Consider the following 19,074-nt stretch of genomic DNA (forward strand, 5'->3'; position numbering starts at 1 on the left):
ATGAGAACAACAAGTTCTTCTTTGCAGCTGTTAAAGAGAGACACAGGATTAATAGAATCTCCACTTTGGTGGATGATAACAACAGGAAGCTTGAGAAACCAGAGGATATTCAGGAAGAGATCACTCAGTTTTACAAGAAATTGCTGGGTTCTGCTGCTACTCACCTCCCTATGATTGATACTCCAACAATGAGGGAAGGGCCTACACTCACATATGAGCAAAGAATTAAGTTATGTCTTCCTGTGACTGATTCAGAAATTGATATGGCTTTACAAAGCATTGATGATTCCAAAGCACCAGGGATTGATGGACTCAATTCTGTTTTCTTCAAGAAAGTGTGGCCAGTGGTAAAGGGTGATATGTACAAGGCAATTAAGGAGTTTTTTGAGAAGAAGAACTTGCTGAGACAAGTGAATTGCACAGCTGTCACTTTGGTTCCTAAAGTTCCTAATCCTACAAAAATTAAGGACTTTAGACCAATAGCATGTTGTACTGTAATGTATAAAATCATCTCAAAGATCCTAACTGCTAGACTTCAGAAGGTGGTGGGAAGTGTTGTGAGTGAATGCCAAGCTGGTTTCATTCCTGGTAGGCATATTTCTGACAATATTTTATTAGCTACAGAGCTTGTCAAGGGGTATAATAGGAAGCACCTTTCTCCAAGATGTATGCTTAAAGTAGACTTGAAAAAAGCCTATGATTCAGTGGAGTGGAGCTTCCTGAGACAAGTGATGACAGAGCTTGGCTTCCCTTGTCAGTTTCTGGATTGGATTTTTGCTTGTGTTGATTCTGTGTCCTACAACATACTCATCAATGGTAAACCTTGTGTCCCATTTAGAGCACAGAAGGGTCTAAGGCAAGGTGATCCATTATCACCTTACTTGTTTGCTATGGGGATGGAGTATCTCTCTAGAAATATGCAGCAACTGAAAGATGACTCTACTTTCAAGTTTCATCCAAGATGTAAGAGGCTTAACATCACTCACATGATGTTTGCTGATGATTTATTGATGTTTTGTAGAGGTGATCTCCCTTCTGCTTCTCTGCTGTTTCAAAAATTTCAGTTATTTTCTCAAGCTTCAGGATTGGAAGCAAATTTGGACAAAAGTGATATTTACTTTGGTGGAGTGTCTCCACTGATCCAAGACCAGATTGTTACTTGCCTCAAGATTTCTAGGGGAGAGTTTCCTTTCAGGTATCTGGGGGTGCCACTTTCAACTAAGAAACTCTCTTATGTGCAATGTAAGCCTTTGGTGGATAAGGTTCTTGCAAGAACAAAGTGCTGGACTGTTAGATATCTCTCCTATGCAGGAAGACTTCAACTGGTAAAAACTGTTTTACTTAGTCTGCAATCTTACTGGTGTCAGATCTTTCTTCTTCCCAAGAAGATAATTAGGGAGATTCAGAGTTATTGTAGATTGTTTCTGTGGATTGGGAATACAACAGCTTCAAAAAAAGCTTTGGTCTCTTGGAGCAGTATGTGTTTACCTAGATGTGCTGGAGGGTGGAACATTAAAGACATGGAAATCTGGAACAAAGCTGCTGTGTGCAAGTTGCTTTGGGATGTCACTCACAAGAAAGACACTCTTTGGGTCAGGTGGATCAACAGTTACTATATGAAAAACAAATCCCTAACTGAGTTTAAATGCCCTGGCAACATGTCATGGGCTCTTAAGAAGATTTTTGGTAGTTTTCAACTGGTGGAGGATGTTGGAGGATGGTCTGTAGTTGAGAAGAAGGGTTGTTACTCTATCAAATGTATGTACCAATTGCTGAGAGGCATACAGACTAAGGTCCCTTGGAGGAGAGTTCTCTGTAACAATAGTGCTACCCCTAAAAGCAAGTTCATTCTTTGGTTGGCACTATGGAATAGATTGCCTACTCTTGATAGGTTAATTCAGTGGAAAGTTGTGGACAATGATAGGTGTTTGCTTTGTACCTCAGGCACTGATTCTGTTAAGCGTCTGTTTTTTGAGTGCCCTTTTTCTCAACAAGTATGGCAGAAAAGTCTGAAGCTGCTCAAATTCTACAGAGTTCCTGGTGGGTTTCCAACTGAGCTGCAATGGATGATAAACAGTAGCAGAAGAAGTGGTGACAGGCACAAGTTATTACTGATTTTCTTTGCAGAATGCATTTACTCTATTTGGCTTAATAGGAATGATAAAGTTTATAATCAGCATTGTAAATCTCCTGATGAACTGTTTAAAGAGGTTCAATTTAGAGTAGCGGCTAGAGCTAGTGACAAACTGTCTGATATGCTTCTTCAGTTAAGAATCTAGGCAGTATTGTTTTGGTGTGTTTGGTGATCTGTAGGCTTTGAGGCTTGCTCTTTCTTGTAAAAGGCTGTTGGGCCTTCCTGCTTTTGGTAATAAAATCTTTAATTGCCAAAAAAAAAATCTTTTTATAAAGGGAAATTCCAGTAGTTGCCCTCAATTTTTGACACTTAGTTTTGGTAGCCAATAAATAACTGAAACTCTCGAACTAGCCTTCTTGTTTTATTTAATACTCCAACTTGACATCAATAAGTTTTTTCCATATATTTTGGGTGAAATATCCAACCATAGTTCTCTTTTTAAATCTCTTCATCACAAATGGCTTACAACCTTCACTATGACAAAAACCCCAAAAGAAAAGATTGGTCAAGGCCAAAGTAGTTGTTTTTGGTGGTGTTGGCGACGCAAGAGTTTGAAATAAAAGTGATTGGCATAGAAATCAAAGGCATATCACGTATGAGTACAAGATTGTTAAAGAAACACTAAAAGTAAACTGGATTAATTTTAAAGTAAACTCGTTATCTTCTTTAGTAAACAAAATATATTTAGGGAGCAGATATAGCTCTAGTCATAGCTCTAGTCAGGTTACTTTTTAATAATAGTACTTACAATCATCTAAGTCAACCAAGTCAACTGCCTATATGATATTTACTATTTTTCTAATATATTGTTATATTATAATCACAAAAAAAATCTTCATTTGACGCTTTATCTCCTTTCACCGCTTCCATTTATCTCCTTCACCACCTATAGCATTAAAAATTAATAGTTTGTATTAGTTTACTTCAGGATGAAAATAGTAAGAGTTATTAATATAAAATAATGCAAATTTTTTTTAAGACATGCTTTAGGAGGCGAAGGAGAATTTTGATAGACAATGTATAAAATAAATAATTAAGCATATTAGGAACAACCATTCACAAATAGTTAAATATATATGTTTTTCAACTTCACCTTTCAAGCTTGTATGCATTTCAACTTCAGTCATCCTCTTCCTCTTCTGCTGTTGATACATTCCTTATAGCTTGTACCTTTTAACAAATTTTATTCAAAAGTAAACTTTAGATACGTTTTTATCTAAACAGAACATAACGTGTAATCTTTGTTAAACACATAATTGTAACAATAAGCAAGCATAAATCTCACCTTCTTTGATTCCCAGTCTTCAACTCTTTTGATTAGTTTGTCTTTCACCATATTCTTATCATGCAAAACAATCTTAATTGTACAATGTATTTGAAAATGTGTGTATCTTTCAACCTCCTGAAATATATAAAGGAATAAGAAAAACAAAATCAAGTCTACAACAAAAAATTTCAACAACACAATAATAACATAATAAAAGTAAGACCAAATATAAGTGCTACTTACATTTATAATTCGTCCAAGTTCAATTTTATCAACTCCGTCATAAAATTGCATATTCATTATCAAATACACACATTTTCTTCTTTTTTCTGGAACGGTAAACCAAGAAACCTCAAGTTGTAGGTCAACACTTTGTTAGCTTTTGGATGCTTGATATTCTTCAACAACTTCTTCATTTGAGCAACCTGGACAATTTTAACTATTTTGTTTACTTTTTGCGAACGTAAGCTTACTTTTGTATAGTTTTCATTTACTTTCAGTCTTTAACTACATAATTCATTCACAAGTTCTTAAAAATAGAAACCAATCCACAAATCAAAATGTCAACTCTGAAATAGTTGACCAGAAATAACAAAAGAAAAAGCAATAGAGGCAGTAGCTCATGTTTAGTGTAGTTCGCTCTACGTTCAATCCTTACCATGGCTTTTATGAACTCTAAAATTTCTGCCCATTCTTCATTTGTTTCGTATAGAATGCTATCCAAATGATCAATTGTCTCATTTTTGAAGTTTATCACAGCACAAGAGAAGTGATCCTTAAGCAATAAAGGAACAAAAACCTGTGCGCAAGTGAAAAATGCAAATGAAAGTAATTTCGAAAAATAGTAAACAAACTAAAAACATTTACACTATCAATAAAACATTAAAGAATATAGATTTCTTACACAATCACATTTTTTAATGTCATTGAACTCCAGCTCTGCTTCGACCCAATCCTCCCAAATCTTCAACAACGTTGCCACACCTTTCTTTCCTTTCAAATTTATGCAATTCTCAAGTGCTTCCTGCAATGTATAAATTTGAATATAAAATATCTTTAGATTTACATTTCAGACGAAAAACTAAAGTCTACATATTTTATATTATAAGAGTGTTTATGTAATTTACCATATGATCCAGACTAAAATAGAATCTCTTTGCATCATTTGCGTCCTTCTCAATAGTAGCATCATGGTAATTCATATAAAATGCCCAAGCTGTGACGAGGTTAGATGTTGGATTTTTCAAATTCAACAAAGAATGGAAATCTCCTCTTGTTACTTCAATGGACTCTCCAAACCATGCTAATGTTTCACTGTAAATTAAAATTTGCTTCTGTAAGTTTTAACAAAACAAAAGTAGGCAAAAGAACACTTAAAGTAAATGTAACTACTTAAAAAGTAAACCAAATATTTTTAAAAAATAAATTACTCATCACAAGGGACTGTAAAGTCAAAATTCTTCCATATGCTTGGTATTGACTTGGGTAAGGGCAACATGTTAGTCTTGTTGACCTAGTTATTAAGGCCTAACTAAAATCAAGTGGTTAGAAAGTCCAATTCAACTACGCTAGCCTTGTGCAAGTATATTTGGGCAAATCTGCATTATTTCAGTCAGCCTAGTTTAACAGTATAAACAATTGATTTTGACTTAATGTAAATCAAAAATTTCAGTAGCATAATTATTGTTTTGTGTTTACACATTGATCATCATGAGGTTGACAACCAGGATTCTGATCCCTAGCAGGTCTGTGATCCTACGCCGCATGGTGAATGGAATGTTTTCTAAAGAAACATTAAAACATTTCATTTACTTTAAACACAACAACATTTACTTTAAAATCAAATCAATCTACAAAAATCTATTTTAAGTTTTTAACACCTCATAATTCAATCACACTTATTCTAACATGCACAACCCTTAGAAACTAACCACAACAACTCACAGAAGATGAGGAACCACATTTACATTCAACCACGCGTCCATCCATACACCAGGCTACACATAGCGCTAACAAGCATCAAATATTACCATTTACCAAAATACGAAAGACTATAGAACACTAGAATTATATTCTTGACTGCAACTTTGTCATGCCACCACCTTTTGATATGTCCAACAAAGCTCACAGAAAATTCACCATGAAAACTGAAATAATTAAAAACCTAAAAATGTATTTGAACTAAACTTAGAGTCATTACCAAGAAACACAAGAAAACACTAGCAGCAGTTTGTTACCAATTTACTTTCATAGATATTTTGTTTACTTTCATAGAGATTTTGTTTACTTTTTATATTAGTGTTACATATACAGCCAACATGATAAGAATAAGAAGAATATAAGAGAAGAAAAACAAGAACAAGATATTGAGGCAAGAGGAAAAGAAAGAAGAAGATGAAAAAAATTAAATTTTACCTCATATTCTTTTTGTCTTCGATTGCCATATAATCTAACATTTTTTGAAACTGTGTTGACCATTCATCGACAATCCATTTGCTAGCCGCATTCATGAATCTTGATAGGAAGGTAAAGGAATGCCTCTGATCATCTTTTTTCGGATCTTCCCTTGTCCTTTTGCTTCCCTCTTCAATTTTCATTTTTCCAGTGATTTTGAATTCTTCTACCTTGGCTATCAACTCATTTCGTATGAGATTATAATCAGATGTCGCAAGATTGGCGCATATTAGAGCTCGATAGAGCTTCCTGGTATTTTCCAGTCCCAGATCGCAACTGTAATTCTCTCCTTTGAAAGATAACAAGTGCATCATCAAAAAGATACCACAATCCATTGTGGTTCTTTTTTCTGCTTTCCAATCAAAGTCTACCTCTTCATAAGTGTACTCCTTAACATCTTTTGCTTTTGGGTGTTTCATGTTTTGAAACACGACTGCTATTTCTTCTGTCTACAAAAGCCAAAAGTAAACAGTTTATACTTAAAAGTAAATAAATAATTTAATTTTGTAAACATCATTTAATAAAAGAGAATATAAAAAAATACATTACCACCATTGACTCCCAGAGAATATAAAAAAAATATTACCATTATTCAATAAAAGAGAATATAAAAAAAACAAACAGGATGACAACATATCACCAGAATTAATCAATTAAATACTCTATATCCTAATTTAGATTTCTGGCAATACAGAAGTTGAGTGCGCAAAAACTACCCATTATTGATTTCTTTCTGTTTTTGTTATCTACCCAGATAGAAAATCAATGCAAATTGTCCTAATGAAAATCAATGCAAAATCAACAAACAATCAAGTGCAGAAAAAAGAACAAAATCACACCTTGATAACAAAATAGCACACAAAGTTCAACACATAGTGGCATTAAGTAAACTGTTTATACTTGAAAGTAAATAAGTAATTTTAATTTGTAAACATCTTTTAATAAAAAGAGAATATAAAAAAAAAACATTACCACCATTGACACCATTTCACGATAATAAACAGAGGTAGCATTTTTGTATCTCCTGTTATCCAAGTATTGTATTTTCGAGCTTATACAATTGATCACAACAGCACTATAATGTTTCTTCAGAAGAATAGGGACAAATACCTACAAAAGAGATATTACAAAAAAAATCATATACTATGAAGGATGGATAATACAAAAAAGAAACAATATGATCAATTATATACATACCAAATCAGTTTCCTTGAATGCGATTTCATCATTATACAACAAAAGCCAATCAAACCAAGCTTTCCTCAATTCCTCCAAATTCTTTTCGATGTTTCCATTTTTTATATCCAATGCTAATTCAAGATTTCTCTGCAAAAATAATAAATTAAATAAGTTCTTTTTTATGCATTATAATATTTGTTGAAAAGAAATAGAGAATAGGTGATTACAGTGTGGTCTATGCCAAAGAAGCATGATGGTTTTTCTTTGTGCTTGACGCGATTTAAAATCAAACACCAACATCCAATAACAGATGAATTGACCATTGTAGATGGGACAGATGGACTCAAAGACAGCATGTCCTCTCTTGTAAGCAAGTGGTCATCATCGTAAAGCACAAGAGGTTCACTGCACAAAAAGTTAAGTTAATATCTTTAAATGTAAACAAAATATATTCAAAAGTAAACAAAATGAAGGAACTTACTCATGCATTTGTCGATTTTGCATGAAACAGTAATCAGCCACTTCTTGTTGTAATTGATTCATTTGCTTCATCTTGCTTTTGTTGCTCTTCATGCACTTTTATTTGAATTCAACTTCAACCCCAGCTTCGCCACAGTCCAATGAGCATGTTGTATACAGAAAAAGATCATTCGAACAGTCACCTTCATTATCATCTTGCACATCATCATTATCGGACTTTGTTTGAATCTCTCTCATAGTATTTGGTTCCTCATTTGGTTCCTCATTTGGTTCCTCATTTGGTTCGTCATTTGGCTCATTTGTTTCCTCATTTGGCTCATTTGTTTCCTCATAGTTGTTCATATTAGTTATCTCAGTCTCATTGTCATTTGTATCATCATTATAATCCTCATGTCTTTCAAACTCCTCCCAAGAATCCATAAACACCTTAGATGCATCGTCAAGACACACGTGCATCCTCACCACCTCATCAAATGTTTCTTGGACTTTTGGATTAGATAAGATCTTTTCAGTTTGAGACAAGACCGGTGATTCACTTGATTTTATTGCCAAGATTTTCTGTTTCATTGAATCCAGTCGTTCTTTGTGAACAATTGTAAAGAACCTAGTATCTCTCTCACTACAAAAAAACGCGGCACATTGTGACGCTTTTTGGGACAAATTGCGATGGTAAAGAGTGTCGCTATTTCACATAGAGACGCTTTGGGAGAGGGTCGCTATTTTCATTGCCGCTATTTACCGACGCTTTAGAGCGTCGCAATTTGCAAAATATCGATGTATTTCACCGCCGCTATTTGGGATGTAGGGACTCTATAGATAGTCGCAATATTTAGACTATAAAAAGCGTCACTATTTGCACGCTTATAGACACATTTCTCCGCCACAATAAAGCATATAGGGACGCTTTAGACACCCGAAATATATAGACTCTTATTAGAGTCCCTACATGTTTACTTTCGTACGAGTTCTCCTCATTCCCTCCAAAATAATTTAGACCCTTTGGAGCGTCACAATTTGCATCATATTATATATATATATATATATGATATGATTCATATATATATATAATATGATGCAAATTATGCCTGAAGGCCAGTTTGGGCGAAGATAATGGAGAACTTATTCGTGATAAGTAAAACAAAAAGTAGGTTAACAGCACGCACATATACGCCAATTAATCTAAAATCATAAATTATTTATAAAATATATATTAACCATAGATGATAGTAATCAAATACTCTACTCCATTATCATAAAACACCGTAACGTCGTGCTTTGATTAATTTAGAAAAAGTGATATATAACAATATAAATCATCAGTACATTAAATGAATTTCCAGAGTCTAAACTGAAATAAAAGGAATATGTCAAAACAAAAACAACTTCCTAACATCATTTTTTCTACAAGATAGTCCAAAACTAAATAAATACTACTTTCCTGACTACGTACAAACTAATTACCAAGTAAACCTATTGCTATGCTAGCTTAGCTTCAAGATAACTTGTTGATCTTGATCTACATATACCATTACCACTTGAATCATCAATAATCTGCAAAGAAAATTTAATATGTAAAATATATATATATATACAAAGCATGATGAACACATTTTAAAATCAAAGGAAAATTAACAATATCATTTGAATCACTCAAATTATATTTTTCAAGGTAGATCAAGCAAACACTTATTCAATCTACGATCTTTGAATAATGAGATAAATTATAGTTCAGCAAATTCAATCATACATGAACATTATTAAAAAAAAAAAAAGGTCCAAGTATCTCCGCGGAAAATGAAACAAAGAAAAAAAAAGTCTAGGTATCGCAGCAAATTCAATCTTCCTATCCTGCTCTTTATGGTATCCTTTACAACTTTTACAAGAGAATCAGTATGTATAACTTCAAAATTCCAAATTGCATCACTTCTAACTCTCCATATTGGTATTACTAAGGCAGGAATAGCAGTTTACTGCACCCTTTTCTGGAATCTAGAGCCTTTGTAGTCCTTCTGTAGCCATTTCAGCAGGTATAACAGATCATTTCTTGAAGTTCTTATCCCTAGCCACTGCTTAATTTGGTCTGAAGCAGCCTTGATGTAGACACAACTAAAGACAGGTGCTTAAGAGTTTACCAGCGGCCTAGATCTCTATTTTAACATTCTAAGCTAGAAATTAAACATAAATATTGATACTCCTACAGACAAAAATTTGGTGTGCGTCTTTGTGATATTGGGGCTGCTATCCACCTGTTGTAGCCCTTGTAGACGGGTTTTCATTTCTCATGTTTATCAGTCTGTTTAGGTTAAGATAGTGTTGGTAATGATTTTTAAAAGGATTTGGAGAGTCCAGCTGTGACAAATACTGAATCTTAAAGAAATTAGCTTCTACTTCTGTCTAGTTTCCCCCCCTAATACGTTGTTTGTAAGGATAAATCATGGCTGATACCTCTAGACTCAGTTGAAGAGTAAAAGACAGATAGAAAGATCCAAGAAACTTCTGTATTGAGCAACAAGACATCAGATAGACTGTTCATATAGCTAGTATGGAGCTGCTATATAAAGATAAGTGAACAGACCAAAAACAAAACAGACTATAGAAGTCAATCAAACAGAAAACAAGCTTTACTATGCGCAACTAAAACTTTTTATAGTAGTTGATTTCAGACTTATCTCTCACTTATGGTCAGGGTTCGACTGAGCTTTTATCAGGAGAGTAAGTTGGTGCTGTCTTGGATTGGCTTACACATTATGATGGTGATTTGGTACTTTGTTGTGGTCTGAGCTCACGATCGAATTTGGAGCCTAATCCTTTTTAGGGGGAATTTAATGACCATGGTTAAGCCATACTTAGTGTCATTTGAAAGCTCCGTTAAGCCATATTTGGTGTCATTTAAAATTATTAATAGCTTCATTCAACATTCCTATGTTTATTTCAGATTGTTTATGTGTTGTGGTGGTTTGATACTTTAAACTTTGAACATTGATTTTGTTTGCAGCAACTATATTTGCTTATGGACAGAGAAGAAGTGGCAAGACATATACAATGCGAGGAATTATAGAAAAAGCTGTAACAAATATTTACAACCACATAATGAATGTAAGGTTCTGATCATAGAAAGTAAAAGCTCAGTTTAAGCATAGTATGTTTCGTCCTATAGTTGATATGTCAAACTAATCGCTTGTCCCATGATTACAGACCGCGGAAAGAGAATTCACTAGCAGGATTTCTGGACTAGAAATCTATAACAAGAATGTCAGGGATCTTCTCAATTCTGAATATGGTCGCACCCTTACGCTAGAATCTATGACCGATTAGTGTGCTGGAGGGGAGAGATTGGTTTCTATGCACAAAACAGCTAAGTTGGGTCCACATAAGCTAGAAATTCTCATTTGTTTTGAAAATAGTAACTCGCCCCTTCCCAAAACTGTAACAGAAATACAAAAACATGGAAACAAATGCATACACGCCCCAGTGTAATTCGTAAATAACATACATGACAGTTAATGAAAGATTACGTCAACAATATTACGGTGTATATGCAAGGACTAAATAAAGTATTAACATGGTGCCATGAGAGAAACTACTACAAATTGGTCACAAATCTAGATGTCATATACTGAATCCTTAGTAGCACAAAAATATATAGAACGTGAGTCCATTACCAACTAAAACACAATAGTGCTACACTGCTACATGCACATACAATTTCACTGGACAAGCTACCTAATGTCACTGTCTGTATCATCCTTCCATTAATGTGTTGCACAGAACTGATCAGAACAGAACGAATATGAACAGAAATGATCAGAACAGAACTGGTGTGAACATAACTGATCAGAACTGGTATCATCTGAACAGATCGAAATAATCAGAAGTAATCTAATCAGGACTTTCTTGTAAAAAATGATTATGTTTTGCACTATGGAAGGTGTGAATGATGGTTTAGATTTTGTTACTTGGGCACCTTGACAATAAGTTTAGCTCTGGGATATGGAGATGCTTCCGGAATTTAGTTTGACACTGGTTTGTTTAGTTTTGGGTGAGCCGGAGAGTGGCAGTTTGGCACGATGTCATAAATCTCAGAATTTGAGGACCGAAATTGAGTATGTTGTTGTTAGTTTTATGTGGAGCAGGCCTTTAAATGATATTGAATCATCAAGAATGGTTGTAGTTCATGAAGCTGGGAGTGTGAAAGAGCCACCTACTAAGAGATATTGTTCTGTGCTCCCAAAGATTCTATAGAAGTGGTGATTAAGAAAGCTAACAACCCAGATTTTAATTTGATTTTTTAACATGAAAGATGATGAGGTTTTTAACCTGATACTTCACTTGGTACTCTAATTTTGTAGCATTGTACTTAAACGAATAACACATACTTCCGGATTCTCTAAACCTTTGAGAAATAAGACCTCATTCTTTATCAAAGCACTAGATACACCACTAGTGGATATGGTTGTCTTTTCATGGTGGATTTTCTTTGGAGGGAAAGCGGGAATACCACGACTACTTTAGAGCCGTTCATTTCTTCTTATAGAACCTTTGAAGTCTTGCCTACATTTGTTTTTCTACACTTTGAGGAAGAAAAACATTTCTCTTTAGCCTTTTATATGATAATGGGGAAGCTCTAGTTTGAAATAGAGTACAATCCACTCCAGATAATTCAAGTAAAACTGATTTTGAGATTGAAGAAAGATTTGAACTTCTTTTGGAATGAGAACCATTTCTTATCTGGCTTCTTTTTAGCGTTGCAGGAGCGTCATTATTTAACTAATAGAAACCATAGTTTGTTAACAACCCAGGCCACCTAATACCAACTTGTGTTTAAGGTAATATCAGCATAAAACCTTATTATGATAATACTAAATCTAAGCTTCTATCTTTTCAAGGTAGACGAACTGTATATGGAAATCTCTGCACAAGGGATTTTGTTGTTCAAGTACCCATCGTTTGTTGCTTGACAAACTTTAAAACAGGAAAATAACCCAGACCTAACACCAACTCGTATTTCAGCATAATACCTTATTATGATAATACTAAATCTAAGATTCTACTTTCTAATCTCACCATCAATTATAAATAAACGACAACTATAAAGCTTATTTCAGTTATCAGTTTATCGATAAAGCATGAAACACAGTCAACTCAATATGAAATTACCTTACTTTTGGCAATAGTGTCAAAGTCTCATGTCTTGGCCTGCTTTTCACCATTGCCACCAGAATCATCAGCAATCTACAAAAAGCATTTTAATATGTAAATTAAATATGCCACACTTCAGGTAATGATACATACACGTTAAATCGGTTTAAGATTTTCACATAAACAAGAATTACAATGAGCAGAAATTCAGATCAGATTTTAGGTAAAGTTAGTAATTAATCGAACCATAACACAAAAGACTTTGAAGATGTAAACAAGGACATAACCACATATGCTATTTCCTTATCTCTGGTTTTGTCTTGCACAAAAATTAAACATTTAAGAATTTATGTTGTACAACATTCAGTATTGAGATAACAATAACCCTAGATTGAGCCTTGTAAGCAGTTACTATGAATTCGGGAGGAACAAGTCATAGCACCAGTGTCCCCTTAGGTAAGGGTAAAGACATGGCTTACTAACATGCAAAGAATGACACTTTTAGGTAAGGGTAAAGACATGGCTTACTAACATGCAAAGAATGATAGACTGATAATATGGAGTTATAAAATGTAGAGGATAGTTATCAAGCTTTCAGTGTCCTGATTCACTCCCAAGAGCTAAAGCTAAAACGACACTTTATTATTCTAGATGCCCTCTTCTTTTTCTATCTCTTATTTATAGAAAATTTTATTCTCTTTTTCCTTTAACTAACCAACTATCTTCCTCTTAATCTACCCTTAACAAACTAATTATGCAATCCCTACACTAATCGTTCCTATTAGACTAATGTACGAAACCCAATAGCTAAGATAAGACAACACAATAAATTAAAAAATGCTTACTATAGTTAAAGCTATTCCTCATTTTAGTGGCTTCCCATCTTTAAAACATGCAATGATGTAACACATGCATTTAACAGTTTTAAATAAAAACGCATGAAGTGTAAGCAATTAGCAATTAATTAATAACATAGGTGCAACTAAAGACCGGTCAAAGGGGAGAATTATCACTCAACGACTTGCTGTCTAACCACTATTTTAACAAGAAAAAGATTGCACAAAAATGACATACAATTAACAACATTGTGGTGTTGGGATTAAAGATCCGATCAATCACATATTCTTTGACCATCATTAATTATAGTATCAGATGTTTAAAAACCATATTATAATGGATAAATTCTAAGCAATAAAACAAGTTAGCTATAATATGTCATAGATTGGGTGCGAAGAGGATATGGGAAATCTAGATTGAGGAAAGGAGTACTCTGGACTACTACAGTTGCAACAAATATCATGTTTGGGTTATCAGAACAAAGCTTCATGGCACAAAAATGATACAGATATAGACAAAAGTATAAAACACTCTCACTATACTGTACCGAATAGACTTAGCAGATATATAGGGAGGAAAGTCAGTTGAAGTGATAGGTTTAGTTTAGTAATTTGAAATGAGTTTTTTTTTTCTAGCTTTATTTAGAAGTTTTATACCAAGTTTTAGAGTGAGTCAGAAATTAGTTGTCACATTGAAGGTGTTATTTGAACTAGTAATTTGTGTCCGCATAATGTTGGAACTGATATTTTTAGTAGAATTTGGACTGGTAGAAAGATACACTGCATATAGTTTCCTTAACATTACCTTTGCACTGATCAGTAAATATTCCTACTCATAAACTATAGTAAAATGTATGTCTCGTGCAATTGTCACCTAAATTAATCAAAACGTCTTATTTTTGGAATAGAGGGTGTACAATCTTATGGATTTGAGCATGATACATTATGCAAATTGCAATACAAATACTCCACTTTCGAAAGAGTTCCATATAAAATACTCGTAACTAATGAGCAAGACTTAAGACCAGTAATAAACTAATAATCCAATAAGAAAGATAATTTTTTCTCCGATAGGATTATGCAGCTGATAATACAAAAATGTTAATCCCTGACCATGCTGTCAATAAAAAAAAAGTACACAAGTAGTTGGTTTATTTGCATTATTAACATCAATTACCGATTAAAGAGAGATTCAGCTTCATTTTCCAAGGCATGTTTCGAGTTCTATGATCACTTGCCTCAAAATTAGCTCCATTTTCCTAATTTGAAATGATTTTTGTTTTTTTAGCTTTATTTAGAAGTTGTATACCAAGAACATGCACAAAACAATAGCATCACTTGGATCAGTCTCCAAGGATCACACCAACTCAACTTCAATTCAAGCTTAAAGAATGCAAATTTCCTCCAAATAAGACTAAATTAAAGATCATATTTTAGGATCAAACCAGTTGGTTTTGTACTTAATAAAAGACCTTGTAATGGTTAGTGTTGTTTATGTTTTCTCTGTTTATCTGTTTTTTGTTATTGTTTCTTAGAGGTTTAGGTTGAGGAGGCCTCCCTAGAAGGCTGGTTTTCTAACCTCATAAGTAAATTAAGGTTGTATTGAGATGTCAAAATGAAAATACTATACGCAGGACGTCAATGATGTGCTTACTGCCATAGATCATGTAATCGGGTTAAAGCTGGCTGACCCTCCCAAAATTGCAGTTTTTGGTGGTTCCCATGGTGGATTTTTAAGTGCCCACCTTATTGGTCAGGTACACATAAGGTTTATTTATTTTGGGCTTTCATGACATTCATTATTGATCAAATGCATCTCTTCATGGAGACTATCTTTGGCTTATACCAGTTCCGTCTTTCATAACCTTAACTCATGTAATCTGATATTTCTTTGTCTTTCATGTTATATGTAATATTCGTAGAGATGCTAATTTTTTGTTTAACACTACCTCAAAATTAATGGTCAAACGTCTACTGTGAAATTTCTCCATCATATTACTTTCCAGTTTTCATTGTTTTTAAAAGGAAGTAATGATGCAGCTTTTGAATAAAGATTAAATATGGTCAGGAAAGGAATTAAAGAAAGGGATAAGATATCACATTGCTTCTTTGAATGGAATGAAATATTTACTTGCGTACCAAAAATACCACTTGATTACTAAACTACAATGTAGGAGATACAAACTTAAACACGAAATGTGAAACACAATGAAAACAAAAGCAATTTTATACATATGCAACATATGACTCAAATTAAAATTGACAATCATCGAAATCAAACCTCTTGCCTAAAACTGAATAACAATTTTTTTTATTAATCATCAGCACCACCAAACCTTAGTGGCACAAAGAATCTACATGAGAGTACCGAGCGAGAACAGCTAAAGCCAAAAGAGGGCCGATATGAATGGTAACTAAAACAAGAAGAATAAATTCCTAAAAAGTCTCAAAAATATCAAGACGGCATATGCTATTAAACAATTAACCACACCTGATGTACAAGCAAGGTAAACAGGATCATGGAAAGAAAAAACCGGACAAAAAAAGTAAAAAATACCACAAAGAGTTGAAGTTACAGCTTAAGACCAAACCCTTTCCAAAAATAAACCACACTCAACCCTCTGCATTTAGAAAAGTGAATCATATATAGCTTATAATGGAAATAGATTAAACCAAAGGATAACTAACTAGTGTTCTCAGTAAGGCAGATAATGTGATTTCCTGTTGCTTGAAATACCAATGAACCTCTTCATAAACAAGAACAAGGTTAAGGTAATATTTGACACTAAATTTTGTATTGTGTTGCGATGTGTAGGCGCAAACTCATATGGACTTGGGAACATTCTTATAGGAATTGATTCAGTCCACATTAGAGTAAGAAACAACATAAAATTTGAGCAACAACAAATTATCAGGTACTAGCAGGTCCTGTTGCGATTTTTCAGAAACTGCATATACACTATGCACTTCAATAGCATTGAGTAAACGGATAAGCTCGCAAAAAAACTTGATGGAGCAAATAAGAAAACAAAAAGGTAGCCAAAAACCAATTAAGATAACAAATTTCGATTAGATTTTTGGTTACCTCTAACTGGAGCCCCATCCCTCAACACACATTTGGAAAGTGTCTGGGTCTCAACATGAGTGTATGCACCTGATCCAGTGGAAACTTTCAAAAACTAGAATCCAGATCAATTATACAATTAACCCTAACTCCAAAACATAAAAATAATATGTTAAATTGTCATATAGATTTGTTAATTGCCTCAAAAGTTACAAATCTATCGAAAAGAAAGATAAATCATACAAATCAAGGCAACCAAAGTGAAAAAACAAACCTATAGAAAGTTATTGGAATGGATTTTGAACGAATTGCGAAGGTAAAGAGTGATTTATTTGTAACTTATCGATCTTGATAGCTCGAAATAAGCCTTGACGTCAACTGCAATTTCTTGTTTCGCGAATCGGCCGCCGACCACTTCATTATGCATCGGCATCATCGATTAAGCGTATCCCAATACGTCAAGCTATTGAACAATTATGGCATTCTTAAATGTTAATACTTGCAGGAATGCAATTGAATAAGTGAACTGAAAACCGAGAGAATGATTTGGTACCTACAGGGGTTCGAGAAAGACAGGCGACGCGAATTACATATGAAACTTTGAAGCGTCTGCGAAAGGGGACGGTGGAAGGCGGTGGAAAGAGGTCCGGCAGCGTCGGGGATTGTTGGATGAAAGGAGATCTGCCATTGTTGTTTACTCTCTCTCTCTCTCCCTTCTCTTTACCAACAATTGAGGTTGAACAGTTGAATGGTCAACCGTTTAGGGAATTCGTGGGAGGTGGGGGATTGGGGGTAGCGTAAATTTGGGAGTTGGTGGTAGACCTGTCAAAAATCGACCCGACCCGAAAACCGACCCGAACCCGACCCGAAAAAAGCGGGTCCTGAACAAGATTTTCCAACCCGTAACCCGTTTTTATCCGAACCCGAATAACCCGAAATTTTCGGGTTAGAAACGGTTCGGGTTCGGTCTGACCCGTCGGGTTTGGTGATTAAATGAAAATTTTGAAATTAAAAAAAAAAATGAAAAAACAACCTAAAAACCCTAAAACTAAAGTATCAGACTTCTGGAGCCGCCGACCAAACACCCATCTCACTTTCTCTCCCTCTCATCCTCTCATGATCTCATCCTTCCGAGCTCTATGAGTCTCTGGTGTATCGGCAAGGTGACGGTCCGGTCGAGCTCTCATCCTCCATTCTATAAGCGAGGAGGTTCTCCAGCAGGTTGCATTCCCTTTCTTCGTGGTAAATCAATTTTCTCATCCTCTTCATCTCCCACTACTTAAGAAGGTAATCCCGTTATTAATTTTATACTTTAAGATAGTTATCAATTTATCATTGATGGTGGTAACTGGTAAGTCAGTTGAAATTTCTAGCGAGTTCTAGTCCATGGTTGATTTTTTACTTGATTTATTCAGGTCGCCTTAGTAGTTGAAAGGGTCGTGAACACATGAATTGCTAGATTGACATAATCTCCAGGTACCCAGTCACTGAATTAAGCTATAATGTTCGTTTAAATGCTTAGGGGTTGTTGAATCAAGGTTTTCTTGGACTGAAAATCGATCAATTTTTTACCGCCTAACTGTTGGTTGTGGACAGACTGTATTGATCCCTTTTATCCACACAGATTACATCATAATCAAAATGCTTACACGGTCCTTGTTTATTTGCATTTTGTCGATTTAAATGTCATGTTGCTATACTCATTTAGCCATTTTTTATTTAGTTTACTGTATTCTTTAATTGACACATGTTACTATGAGTGATGTGCAAATTCCATCTATACGTGGCTGATGAGCCACATTTTGGTAAGAACAAATGGATCAGAAGGAAACCTTATGATCCCCTTTTCATTACTATAGTCTATAGCCGTTAAGACTAGTGAGAGGCAAGATATATGTGTGAGGGCACAATACTGAATATTATTGTTTTTATGGAATAGCCTTTATGCTTGCACACTAATATTACTGTATGTGTGAAAAATTCTAACTTTGATCATTGTCAATTCTACTGCAGGTTTCTTCAAAGTAACTCTCATGTCAAGTACCAGTTTGCCTTTGACAAGGATCTTTGTTAATTTGGTTGATACTTGATAGGGACAGGGATAACATTTGATTTGGATATTTGGGTTACAAATTTACAATGAAATTTAATTTAATGATTCATAAATTCATATTGTTTCCCAGTTTTTGTAACCTTAATTAATGGTGATTAATTTGACTTATAGAAAATCTCGTGGAAACAGAGATGGAGTACCAATCTACCATGGAGATTTCGTGCATGCACGTAGTTAACCACTGAATTCAATTCTTAATAAAACGTTGGTGATATGATAAGAGTTTAACTTGTAATTTTTCTGTTATGGTGCATTTGTTCAACCCGAACCCATAAAAAAGGTATCTAATAGTAAAAAAAAGGCGTTATAAAAAAAGGCGCTAAAAAAGCTTTAAATCCGTTGGGTCAACCCGAACCCGAACACTCTGGGTCCTGAACAAGCATTCGTCAACCCGAACCCGAAAGTGAC

The 19,074-nt window shown here is 34.3% G+C and overlaps 2 long non-coding RNA genes across 4 annotated transcripts; one reads left to right on the plus strand and one right to left on the minus strand.

Annotated features, from left to right (window-relative positions):
- Positions 1-8,848: 8,848 nt before the first annotated feature.
- LOC130467893 (uncharacterized) lies at positions 8,849-17,241 on the minus strand. Of its 3 annotated transcripts, none has more exons than XR_008927892.1 (5): positions 17,111-17,241; positions 16,828-17,016; positions 16,575-16,643; positions 12,672-12,746; positions 8,849-9,065 (listed from the first exon to the last, which is right to left on the minus strand). It is a non-coding gene; the product is annotated as an uncharacterized lncRNA (long non-coding RNA). The 3 variants fall into 3 exon arrangements; XR_008927893.1 differs by having other exon boundaries at positions 12,677-12,746; positions 17,107-17,235; XR_008927891.1 differs by having other exon boundaries at positions 17,107-17,235.
- A 192-nt stretch (positions 17,242-17,433) lies between these two features.
- On the plus strand, positions 17,434-18,727 carry LOC130467892 (uncharacterized). Its single transcript, XR_008927890.1, has 2 exons — positions 17,434-18,029; positions 18,567-18,727. It is a non-coding gene; the product is annotated as an uncharacterized lncRNA (long non-coding RNA).
- Positions 18,728-19,074: the final 347 nt, after the last annotated feature.

The sequence above is a fragment of the Spinacia oleracea genome, chromosome 2 (genome assembly GCF_020520425.1).
Source record: "Spinacia oleracea cultivar Varoflay chromosome 2, BTI_SOV_V1, whole genome shotgun sequence".
NCBI classification, from domain to species: Eukaryota; Viridiplantae; Streptophyta; class Magnoliopsida; order Caryophyllales; family Amaranthaceae; genus Spinacia; species Spinacia oleracea.